This window comes from Thermobia domestica, chromosome 7 (genome assembly GCF_964235325.1).
Source record: "Thermobia domestica chromosome 7, izTheDome1.hap1.1, whole genome shotgun sequence".
Lineage (NCBI taxonomy): Eukaryota > Metazoa > Arthropoda > Insecta > Zygentoma > Lepismatidae > Thermobia > Thermobia domestica.
The window spans coordinates 30,714,355-30,726,541 of NC_137460.1; the positions used below are offsets into that span (position 1 = coordinate 30,714,355).

Below are 12,187 nucleotides of genomic sequence, written 5' to 3' on the forward strand. Positions count from 1 at the left end.
AAATATTAAGATATACGGAAATGTGTATATATATGCACTTTTTCAGAAAATGTTACTTAGAGGTTGACCAGAGAAGGTAACGGTGAACCGCAGTGGTTACGAAGAGCGATAGGACAAAGTAGTTCATAGAGATTTGAAGTAGGGTTTAGTGAATAGTGGTGGGATGTGGTGAGTGTAACGTGGCTGAAATTTTTATTGAACCACTGACTCGGATACACGCACCCTAAATAATCCAGTGCCATTCATTGCTTATAAACTTAGGTATCTTCAATGAAACTTATTTATACAAAATACTGAAAAGCAAGGGTTACGTGGATTTTGAGGTATATTAGGCACCAATTCAAATAAATATTTTTGTTAATTAATTTTTTGTGCTCCCACAGATGTTCGTTTAAATATTCGTTACGTAATTTATATTGCAAACAGACGTATGAATTTTTGTTTCTTCCTTAATTTTAAATGTGAAGTATGTTCGAAAATTTTTTGGTATTCTCTTTATGTCTGACTGGTATTAGAATTTTAAAGTGATCAATAGTAACACGATATTAACCTCACACGTTCTAAGCATAATGAGTAATATCTCTTGTTAGTTTTCAATCGACATTTCATTTTAGAATATGGTATTAATTTCTTTGGTATGTTTTAAGTTAATCTCGAAAGATGTTGGTTATAAACATTTAATTCATGGCACTTCGGTTAATTTATTAGTATCTAATTAAGCGTGTAAAACATCTAAACACATTGCTAATTTTATACGTTCCAGCCGTGATACTAATTATTGCTAAGAGTGCGTACTAAACTTTCCCTCTGGAACGCATACGGTTATTTGTTATTTTTTTTATTAATTTTTAATATTAAAATGATGATGATGATTATTATTAGGTATTTTGCCTTTTGCAAGTCCTGGGGCTAATTCGGTGTTTTTCAATACTTTTTTATACTTACATTTGAACCTGGAAATATTCCATGTTTCTTGATATTTAGCTTCGTCTTTTACCTTCCAATATTTTATTCTAATTTTCAAAACGTCGATCAGTTACATTCTTCTTTTTCCTGCTCCTCGCCTTCCTCCCGCCTTTCTTTCTTAATGGTATAAAGAAGACAATTTCTTCACAAGATGTGTCCAGTCCAATTGTCCTTCCTACGAATGATGTTGGCTAATTGTGCGAATTTTAAAATGTGTGTTATACATTCAATTAATTGTTATTCACGGTTGAGATTGTTTAGAATTTAGAATTTCACTTCTTGTGCAATTTTGCATACAACACTCACACATTACGCTGAAAGGCAATAATACATTCTGTAATCATGGTATGTAATGCTTATTTTTGTGAATCTTAATTCTAAGAATATAACTGTTACTGGAGATTTTCGAATGAGTAAGTTCTTCAGTTACGGATTTTCAAATGTTTAAGTTCTTCAATATTAGTTCGACGAATAACAAGTTTCGTAAATATTACTATATGCATTTTCCTCCATTAAACTAGCTCTCTTGTCTTTCATACCATTCTTTTTGGCCCTATGCGAAATATTTTTTCTTAGTCTACTTCTACATATTATTACTATTATTATTATTAAAAGTAGTAATAGTAATATTCACATCGATATTTGTGATGATGCTGATCTTTACTCGTCACCGTGTTCTTATTGTACACATTTGTTAGGAGATCAATTTCTTTATATGGCAACACAAGAATATTTTAGTTTTCTTGTAGTGACAGCTTTACACTCGAAAGTAGCACGAAATTTCTTCCGGCATAAGTATAAATATTCTTAGTTATTCAACCGTAAGAAACAAACGAAAGTAAGGGGAAAAAATGTCTTATTGGTCAGACAGGAAGATTAAGGCAAACTCGTGGTGTCCTTTTGTTGACCTTGACTGAGTTTGTGACATTAGATACGGAAATTATTGTTGATCTCTACAGTAACAAGTAAGATATACTTGGTAGGTAATAATTGGAAGCATATCTGAGTAAGATACTACTCTATTCCCTATTTTGACCAAAATTTACCTTACAGGTATAGGAACCAAACCAACGCTAAAGTGCATTATAGCTTATCAATAATTTGCGTACTGTCAGCAATGAAGCTAAATTGTGAATATATCTTGGAATATAAGTTAATAAAAGTCTTTTAAATTTTGTAATAATCCATGAGAGCAGCTAAGCAGCATGCTTCACACGAAAAGAAAAAGCACATCATTTTAGAATATTTGTAACGGACACTTAACATTTCAGAAGTATTTGTATCTTTAAAGAATTCCTTACCTGTTTTCAGGGAGGTCGAAAATTCTTTCCAGATATTCATGTGTATCATATATGGACAAAGCAAATCTGATAATGTTTGCAGAATACATGGAACACCTGTTGTATATAAAACTCAAGTAATATATATATACTATTAGAGAACAAAATCAATTGAACTATTGTTATTTCCTTTTTTGGAGATCAGTCTTCTGATTTAATTATGCTACACATATGTGACAAAATGCAATGATTCCGGATAAAGTGCACCCTTTGTATTTGAGAGCAATAGAATGAGAGCAATAGAGTGAGGCAATATTGCAATATAACTACAGGAAGGCTATCATGATTCTTAAAGTGGCCTAATGCTTCAGTAGACGATATATAAAACGGTAGTCAGCACGGAAGTTCTCGCGCAGTATATGCAGCAATAAGCGGACAGACGAAAGTAAAAAAAAAGAAAAAAATGCCTTATTGATCAGATTGAAACTTTAATCAACAACTTTAATTTATGAAATTTGTTTTCCTCTATAGATCTGTAAATGCAATAAATGATAATTTTAAGAGTTTGAAGTTATTGTACTTTAATACCAACAAGAAATTTCTACTAATGAGACCTCCGTTTTGATCTGAAAATCACATTCACAAGCTTATTCAAATTCTCATATAATTAGATTATGTAAAAGATATAATAATGTTACGGAAATGACTGCAGACGTGTAGATTTTGCGATGCCTTCTCTCATGTATATATACACGGTAAAAAAAACTATGAAATTTGGCCGAGTTTATAAAGAAAAATAGAACATCGACTCTGTGATTCTTGAATAGACAATGGTATTGTTTTATAATGAAATATCCTAGAAAAGAATTCTTGTTGTTCCAAGGGAAATAAACCATATGATAACAGTATTGTATTAAGATTTATATTTATATGCATTTTTGCGTTCATTGTTCCAGACTCGCTTGTTGGTTATTGTGATTTCATTTAGCTTTAGAATAGCTTAACACGTTCTCTGTTCTTCCTAGAAATACTCTATGCATATGTTTATGTATATATATATATCTATGTATATATATATAATGGCTTATTGTGGTACGCTTCCGGGCTTAAGCCCCCCCTCAAAATTTTACTTACTATATTAAAGTAAATTAAATATCTTGCATAATATTCACATTTTCAGAAGTAAAGTTGGCAAAGCCCAAGAAACAAAATCGTAAATACAGCACTGTATATATATATATAATATGTATGTGTGTGTGTGTGTACGTGTGTAATGAAATGAAATCTTAAGTTTTACGTCCCACGGTATGCCAGTTAGGCTAAAGGAGACGGTGATCATGAGAAATTAATGAAATGGTGGAATGAAGAAAGTGAGAGAACACTAAGAAAACCATGTGCAGAGTGTTTGTCCACATGGCGCGAACTGGGATCGAACCAGGGACCCCAAGCACCGGAGGTGAATGCTCTACTACTGAGCCACCGCGGCCCCCATATGTTTAGGTGTGTGTGTGTCTGTCTGTCTGTATGTATGTACTTGTATATGTACATACTACTTTTACTGTCTTGCATTATGTAATCCTGTCTTAACAGACATAGTTTGAAAAGAAAGTATGTAATTCTCTCTTTTTCTTTTTTTTTCTAATTGTAACTTTTGTTTACAATCTTCTTTGAATCTATATATTTTTGCTCTATTTCTGAAATCTTTATACTTTGCTTTGTGCATGCCTATTGTAATTACGGCTTGTGCCCTGTAATATGTGCAAATAAATAAATAAGCTAGGACAATTCGTCGGTATATATTATATTTAGAAAAAGTACATCAAACAGTGTTAATTAAGACAGAAAAATAACGGCAAAGGATTTCATGAACATATTTGACAATGACCTACTCCGATAATTTGATTTAGCATACAAGACTATATTAGGAATCTACTTCATTAAAAATATATCATTATATCTGGTTTGAAATTCGGTGTTAAGTTAGCGCAAAACAAACAACAGTAAATTTGGTACGTATTTATGTTTAAAACAATTTCTTTGTGTGTGTTTGTGCCGAAAATGCTGAACTAATATGTTAGTCTGAAGCATATGTAACTAGTAAGTTCATTCACAACCAAACTAGCAAAGAAAATTATTAGAATAAAATTATTGAATAGAAAATTATTAAATAATTATAGGCATAGCAACTTAACGTAATGGTCTAACTTACTAATTTATTGAAAGAGTTGTTACAACGAATTGAAGGAAAAATTAATATATATAAATCTTTACCAAATATACATACCAATTATTATATGTGGCTACGAAGAACGCAACTTACTAATACATTTATTGCGTAAATAGCAATTGCCCTTCTCAACAAAGGTGTTCGTCGTATCCAAAAACAAGAAACAAAAACTTCAACTTATAGCACTCTTCTCTCGCAATCATTTTTCGTACGAATCTTATCAAATGGAAACCAGAAGCTGGATAGTACTATAAATTTGCCTATTGCATTTATTTCCTTGTGGCTAATATGAGGCTTGAATTTTTGCTTAATATCGGAATATAAATATGAGAATGGAACTAAACACAATATGGAAAACCAGATGGTGTGAGAGAAGTGTTTGAATTAAATAAGTAAATTTATCGGAAAGATATTTACAAATAATTAGCAATATGATTATGCACACAAACACTGTTTAGCATGGACGAAAATTTTACTGAAGGACTGAAGGTTAAAAGTAAATACAAGTCATCGGTTATAAGCCTCCAAAAGGAATCACTTTAATATATATATATATATGATTTAATTAAAGAAGAGCTATACCAAGCAGCTTCATCCTCATCATCCTTGTTTGGATAACAAGTTCCCACGTAGTTGGCGTACGCACCTTTGGCAAGGAAGACTCAGTTCTATTCCCATTAGGAAATTATATGGTTTGGATACTAGGTTGGGCCGTAGGTCTACGTTTCATATACCCTCGCTTCTCAAGCGCATGCTAAACTTATATATAATCAAATCCAATCTTCGTTTGGCCCATTGGCACTTTTGCTTATGCAACAACGATGTTTCGATCGATACGCTATGCTGTTACATGAGTTTCGAACCACACTGGAACTTGCGCAATTGGCGTGTAAAATTGTGAAGTTTATTTTAAGGAAACCACCATTCATCTTACCGAACACGTGAAGGGTGCACTACGCTTGTACGATTGTTACACCACCCTTGTCACCAGTATTAGGAACTCATATATTACATCACAATTTCATATGGGGAGGGGATGAAATAGTACTGAGAAAACACTTATAATACATGCTGTACATAGTCGGAGATCTGCACCGAGAAAAATTTTGTAACTTTTAAAGCGGTATAGAATTACTGCTTCAGGCCACCCCTTGGAATCATCATGAGTTCAAACAATTCCGAGAATAAAAAAAATGAAATCTTTAAGTTTTACGTCCCACGGTTATGCCGGTGAGGCTAAAGGAGACGGTGATGATGAGAGATGAGTAAAATGGTGGAATGAAGAAAGTGGGAGGAAACGGGAGAACCCCGAGAAAACCCACGAGCACGGTGTTTGTCCACCACAAAGTTCACTTGGCGGGGGCTGGGATCGAACCCGGGAGCCCAAGCACCAGAGGTGAACGCTCTACCACTGAGCCACCGCGCCCCCCTCCGAGAATATAAAATAGCGAACCTAATATCGCAATGTGATTTCAGGTATTTCTAACTTCTTTACAAGGATGTGCTCCACTAGTTTGAATTAGGGATTTTGAGTATTGGAAGTACGTGTTAATTTTTCTCTCTTAAGTATAGAACCTACATCTTTAAACGAAGTTACAACAAATTATAAAACTTGTTGTATGAAACGAAAGAACCTATTACATATTCTAAAATACTATGTTCTTTCTGTGTGTATATATATATATATATATATATATATATATGTGTGTGTGTGTGTGTGAAGTTTATGTAATACAATCTGTCTTGAAAAGAGCATAATCATATCTCTCTCCCTCTCTTTTCACATAATATTGCGATCAGCCAGACATATTAGTGTTCATTAAACTGATTTCTCTTTTATTTCTATTTTCAAAACGAGACCAGTCAACAAAAAATAACATTTTGACATGAACAGCATACCCTTGTGCAAATCTGATATAAGGCAATGTATTAAAACTATCCTTATATTTGATGCCACCTTATTTTAGAACGGAATACAGCCTCGATAGTGGCTGAATAAAGAATTTTACTGTTCAAAACGAGAGCGCTGCGTTATCAACGGAATTCTAACGTAGAGAAAACAAGCTCTTTCCAAAAGTTATAAAATCGTTTTATCTTTAATTTAAAAGTTGAGCTTGTAGTGAAAAATTGCCTTCGTATTGAGTAATTTTAATGTTGTAACCTTAGCCTACACCATGCAGTCTGACTTACGTGCTTCAAAGTACTGTTCGTAAATCATACTTTCAGGGTTAGGCTTTTATGTGGCAATTGTCATTGATAAGGAACATATTGTTTCCGCTAATTTTTGGTAACTATCCATTGTATATTCCAACTTTCCTGGTCCTATAACTCACAAATATAATATAAATAAATATAATAACAAATAAATAGCAGGTCCTGCGGAAACTTTCATAAATACAACTGACTTTTTAGAGAAAACATCTGCAAACCAGAAAGCTATTGCACATGAATCTGTAATCCTTGTGTCCGGTTCAGTACGCACAAATACGAAATATTTATGAACATTTATCATGAATAACGTATGAATATCTGAGTCAGTAAAGTTTACTATTTTGTAAAACTTTAAACCTTAATATCAAAGATGTCGCATTGTAGGTGAAGTTTCTTTGGATGTATAATAATTTACTTAAGCGATAATTGTTGCTATAATCGTGGCAATAAATGTAGATATTTGAATAGGCTATCACGGAGCAAGATTTGTGTTTTTAACGTATGGTTCGTCAACACTACTTTGAATCGAGTAGGAAGGATAATGTGTGTGTTGAGCAGGATCACAATATATCTTGTCAGAGAAACAATTCACATGCATCACCACGTTGGGAAAATGATCGTTTCCCGTATTTCGTTTTAAATTAAGCTGGATTACTAAACACTGTAACAAGCCCAATCTATCGTAATATGTAGTTGGTTATTAATACGTAGGAAAGAAGACTGATGAATTTGAGAAGAAAGCTTTGAGTAAGTTACTTAGCATGAGCGGAATTTAAACTAAATTTTCTTCACTATAGATATAGTTGATTCGTATAATGGGAAGATATCACATTACAAAAGTAACGGAATCGAAATATCTAAGATAATTAGGTCACGTCACGTCACCTGCGTAGTAGTACGTAAGGGGATGGTAATAATATTGTTATAAAGCTATGTAGCAAGTGTGGTAGGTCAATTTATATATATATATATACAAGAGGATCATATGAAAGTGGGTGATAGGAATCCAGGGTGACTTAGTTTATTCGATATTTTTATGCAGTAGAAAAGTTTTAATTCTGAGGCTAGGAACGTTTTGGTTAGTCACAGTGTTAATTAGTTACGTACATTACCGAATGTGTACCATTTTTTATTTGTAAAATGTATATTCTATTTTCTTCACTTTTTATCGTCTGGTGCTCAAATACGCAGTGTAAGTTACTATCAAACTTCAGACGAAAGTCGTGGGTGTTGCTTTATTTTACACTTTACGATCTTGGTTCATACTTTTGCAAATGTATTCACAATAAGTTCTTTATCTGCTTCTAGCCAGCGAAACACACGCCCCATCACGAGGGTGTGGTCCTTACAACAGAATCTCCAGGTTAACTAATGTCTAATTTTGATTCTTGAATTTCACAGATCGTTCGGTAAATACAACCGGTGTAAGCTTATGCGTATTGCTTTCAGATTTCAGATCCGAGCAAGTGCTTGATCTTATTCGTTACTGGAGTAAGAAGTTGACCAGTTTCTGCACACATTTTTATAAAGAAAAGGGACTTTTACTATCATAAATGGAATGTCCGCGCTTTTCAGGTTGCTTTGGTAAAGGCGAGGAAATAAGTTATTTCGTAATTCTTACTCCCTTTAGCGTGTGTTTAAAAGAGTCGCTTAGAATTACGTAGATATAGTTACAAGGCAGGGTACCGCGTTGTAACACGTCGATTGTTGTAAGATTGAAGAGACATAGAGATCATCGAAGAGGAAGCGACACGTATTTTATTATATTTACCCAGAAGCGCATTCCCATGCCAATAAAGCTGAAGATCCGGAGATGGACAAATCACGGGTACAATATTGTCCCAATGTGTTACGGAAATGAGCGAAGAAGGTACAAGGGAGCAGGCAGGAAGACGAAAGGAAAACAGAAAATAATGTTTTTGCTTTGGGTACATTGTTCGCTAGTGGGCGAAAGAGGCAATTATTCATCTCACTGAGGAAAATGGGAGAATAAGCAGAAAGAATGTTAACTCCGTAAATTCGTAGCGAGACAGTACTGCATAGTGGGTTGCAAAAAAAAAAAAAAAAAAAAAAAAAAAAAAAAAAAAAAAAAAAAAAAAGCTCAGTGTGTGTGGTAGAAAGGAATAATAGGTGAATGAATGGAAGGTCAGATGACGTCGTACTTTATGACACATGAGGTTACTCTAAGGAAAGAATGAGCGCGTTGGCGTTAAACACAAAACCAGTTGTGAGCAGTGAGAGTATAGGAAGCGGCGTATGTAACACGAGTTGGATTAGACACGCAAAGTTGGCAAACGGGAGGTGTTGAGCCAGTAACGTCTGTGTGCATTTGCGTCTTTCACATGTACTGTCCTCAACAAGACAAGCAATGAGACGTTCAACTGCTTGTGAGACCTAGTGGTGAACATAGGGAGCTGTTGTGGCTGAACTGCTTCTCAATTGTGCAGTCTGTGTGCATGTTCGTATTCGTGCGTGTGCAACAAATTGACGTGAGGTGGAGGTGTACCTGCGACGTTTGTGGACGTCTATGTGAATCCCATGAATGTTGTTATACTAATGGAGGCGTATCATTCAACACAATGTATACGGACACCGCAAATGCTAATGAAGATGGAGCTCAAGGACTATTTTTTTCCCTGGAAAGTTACAAAACTAATGGACACATGTATATTGATATTGAAAGCGACTGATTAATGGGAGCAATAGACCAGACTTGGAGGAGTGTGATGAACCTTTAACATCTAACGTACAAATAACACGGAACAACAGCTGTCACACTGTGGACGTGGAATATAAGCGGAAGGTAGTATCGTTTTGGAAACGGGGAAAAATAGAAAGATATCCTGGAAAACGGTACAGAAACACTTGAAACGAATCAAAATGCAGAGTAGGCCTATCTCATGTGATAAACAGACAACAAAAGGTGGAAACAATCATGATAAGATAACCCCAATAGACTGAACTGCCGTTGTGAGAAATTTACGGCAGCCAAACAGCGGCGTCTAATTGTACATGACACAGATTTGTAATGACGGGCGTTGGAAGCAAAGCAAGCAAGATATATTGCTAGTTTCAAAGAAATTATTATTGCTCTTTAGAACACATCACTGAATGGTTTTACGAAAAGTTGCACATTTGGTAACGCATAGCTTTACGACGAAGGCCACTCAAATGCACGAAAGCGCTAACACCTTTGTTGAAAATGTACTTTCGCTCGTTACTGTTCACGGCGAGGATAATTTAATGTTCCTCCCACAAAACATATACATTTGTAAATCATCATAATCTGGGAAAGTGACAAAGCAGATCATTAAGACGTGGTTCCAACCGGTGGTCATTCTAGAGGTCAATGAGCAAACGGTACTATTAGTCGACCCGTGGACGAGTTATGATTCAGCCGACTTGGCAACAATATGCCACTGGATAGCAGAGCAACATTATGAAGTTACCTACGCTTACAACTGGTTTAAAATAATCTCTGGACGTGCATTGTTTCAGAATTTGGAAGAAGTTCGTACTCAAAGTATCTGATGCCGTACGCCTTCAGCAACTCGACAATCTGCACAACAGAAACAACATCCTGACACGTCAGAATGTTGTGCATAATCAAATGACTTCTCCATGGCACTTGCGTCTATTCAAGAACGTGTAGTTTTTTCTGGATATCTATCAACAGGACCAGACTACTTTCCAAAATTCAGTGGTTTTGTGTTCTTCAGTTGACGTCAACGGTCTCTATATGCCCCAATAAATCCATTTTCAAATGTTCGTTGAGCCACTGTTTTTTTTGCCGATTTCTTGCTGAAATATTTTTGTGCTACTTATTAGGAGTGTGCGTATGTTTTCCAGCATTTTTCCCTTCTTACATTTGTTGTAAGTATATATGTATGCTTATTTTCTTAATGATGTAATGTTGATACTCATGCGTGGAACTTTTATTACCTTTGCTGTGAATCTTACATATGTGGAGCACCTGCCATTACTGTGTTTTGTGCAATGCATTTTCGTTTTTCGTTAATACTGCTCACAGATATTTGTTTCCAGTATGCATCTCATCGTTTTTTCTCTGTACGCGATATATGCAACCCAGTGTGGAATACTGTTTTACTGACTGCCTATACAAGCGGCATTTGCATCCTTCCTGCACGTTTTTCTATCTACCTGCTGTAGGATGAATCTCCGTCCCTTTCGCATACTAGTGACCTATGTACCCAGAAAAGGGTATTCGTTTTCGTTCCTTCATTCTTCATACTCTTTGCCACCTTTTTCGCTCATTTCCGTGGCACATTGTTACAATGTTGCTCACGCGCTTTGTCTGTTTGGAGATACTTCACTCTCTTCGCAAGGGCGCATTCTACCTCATTGCCTTCAGTCGACTATGGGTGGTATTTCCTACATTTATTCTTTTCCAATATTTCTTCTCGTTCTCGCTATATTCCACATTATCTAATTTTAACCCCATTTTATGCTCCTATTTAACTTTTTCAATGCTCTTGTTGGCCGGTATATAATACGTGTTGCTCCCTTTTCGATGATCTCTATTTCTGTTCATTCTAATCACTATCGGCGTCTTACCCCAGGGTACACTGCCTTGTTATTAAAGATTGTCGGGAATGAAACATGTAATATGGATATCAATTAGCCAGTAAAAAAGTGTGGTTTTTGGACATATTTTTTCCAAGAATTAGAGTCTTCGTAAGTAACGGGACACAGCGAACGGGCAAGGCGTGATTTAGAAGAAAAACGATGAAAATACTTGGTTTCCATGAAAAGATTCCTGAAAATCTATACCACGAGACCTGCAGATTTAGACGTTAACCGTGTTAAAAATATGGAGTCAGGTGTATATATTGTGTTTGAGGTGTATAGTTTTCGCAATATTTGCATAACTACCTAGTTTTCCGAAAATTTCCTATATATTCTATGAATGTGTCATCACTAAATTACAACAGGTGACGTGTGTTGAATGTCTGTATATTACATGTTGATTTTCTGTCGTCCGGGAATTTTAATAATAAAGATTACTACACAAATTCTAATTTTATACCATAAAGTGTAGATCACTTGCCCACTGGTTTTCAGTACAGATTTTATATATCAAATTTTACCACCCTGTCGTAATCCACTCTTCAGACACCATATTTTTGGTGTACTTTTTAAACCCCTACTATTATTTCTAGGATCCTCATTCTAGTGAAGGTAATGTAACAAAATGCTAAGACCGTTTGACCGACTGTCCTAGTTGCAGTGAAAAATTTAATTTTAAACGATTAACTCGTTTCCGGAGCTAATGACAGACCAGTTGGCTATAAAGTTTACGTATTTTAAAATTTTATTCTTATTGTCACTCATCTTCCTCTAAAGAGGGCATTTCCCAAAAGCTCGCTGAACGCAAGAGTTTATTTTAAATAAGAAGGTTATGTAGTAAGTTTTCTCTCTTTTACAAATGATACTCCTAAATCATAATTTCCGACGTACATTTTTAATTGTTACTCCTTATGAT

General features: G+C 35.0%; 1 protein-coding gene across 2 annotated transcripts in view; it reads left to right on the top strand.

The window, feature by feature from the left end:
• The window catches only part of LOC145689973 (uncharacterized), a 47,311-nt gene that overhangs the window by 11,355 nt on the left and 23,769 nt on the right, over positions 1-12,187 (top strand). The gene's annotated exons all lie outside the window — the stretch shown is intronic.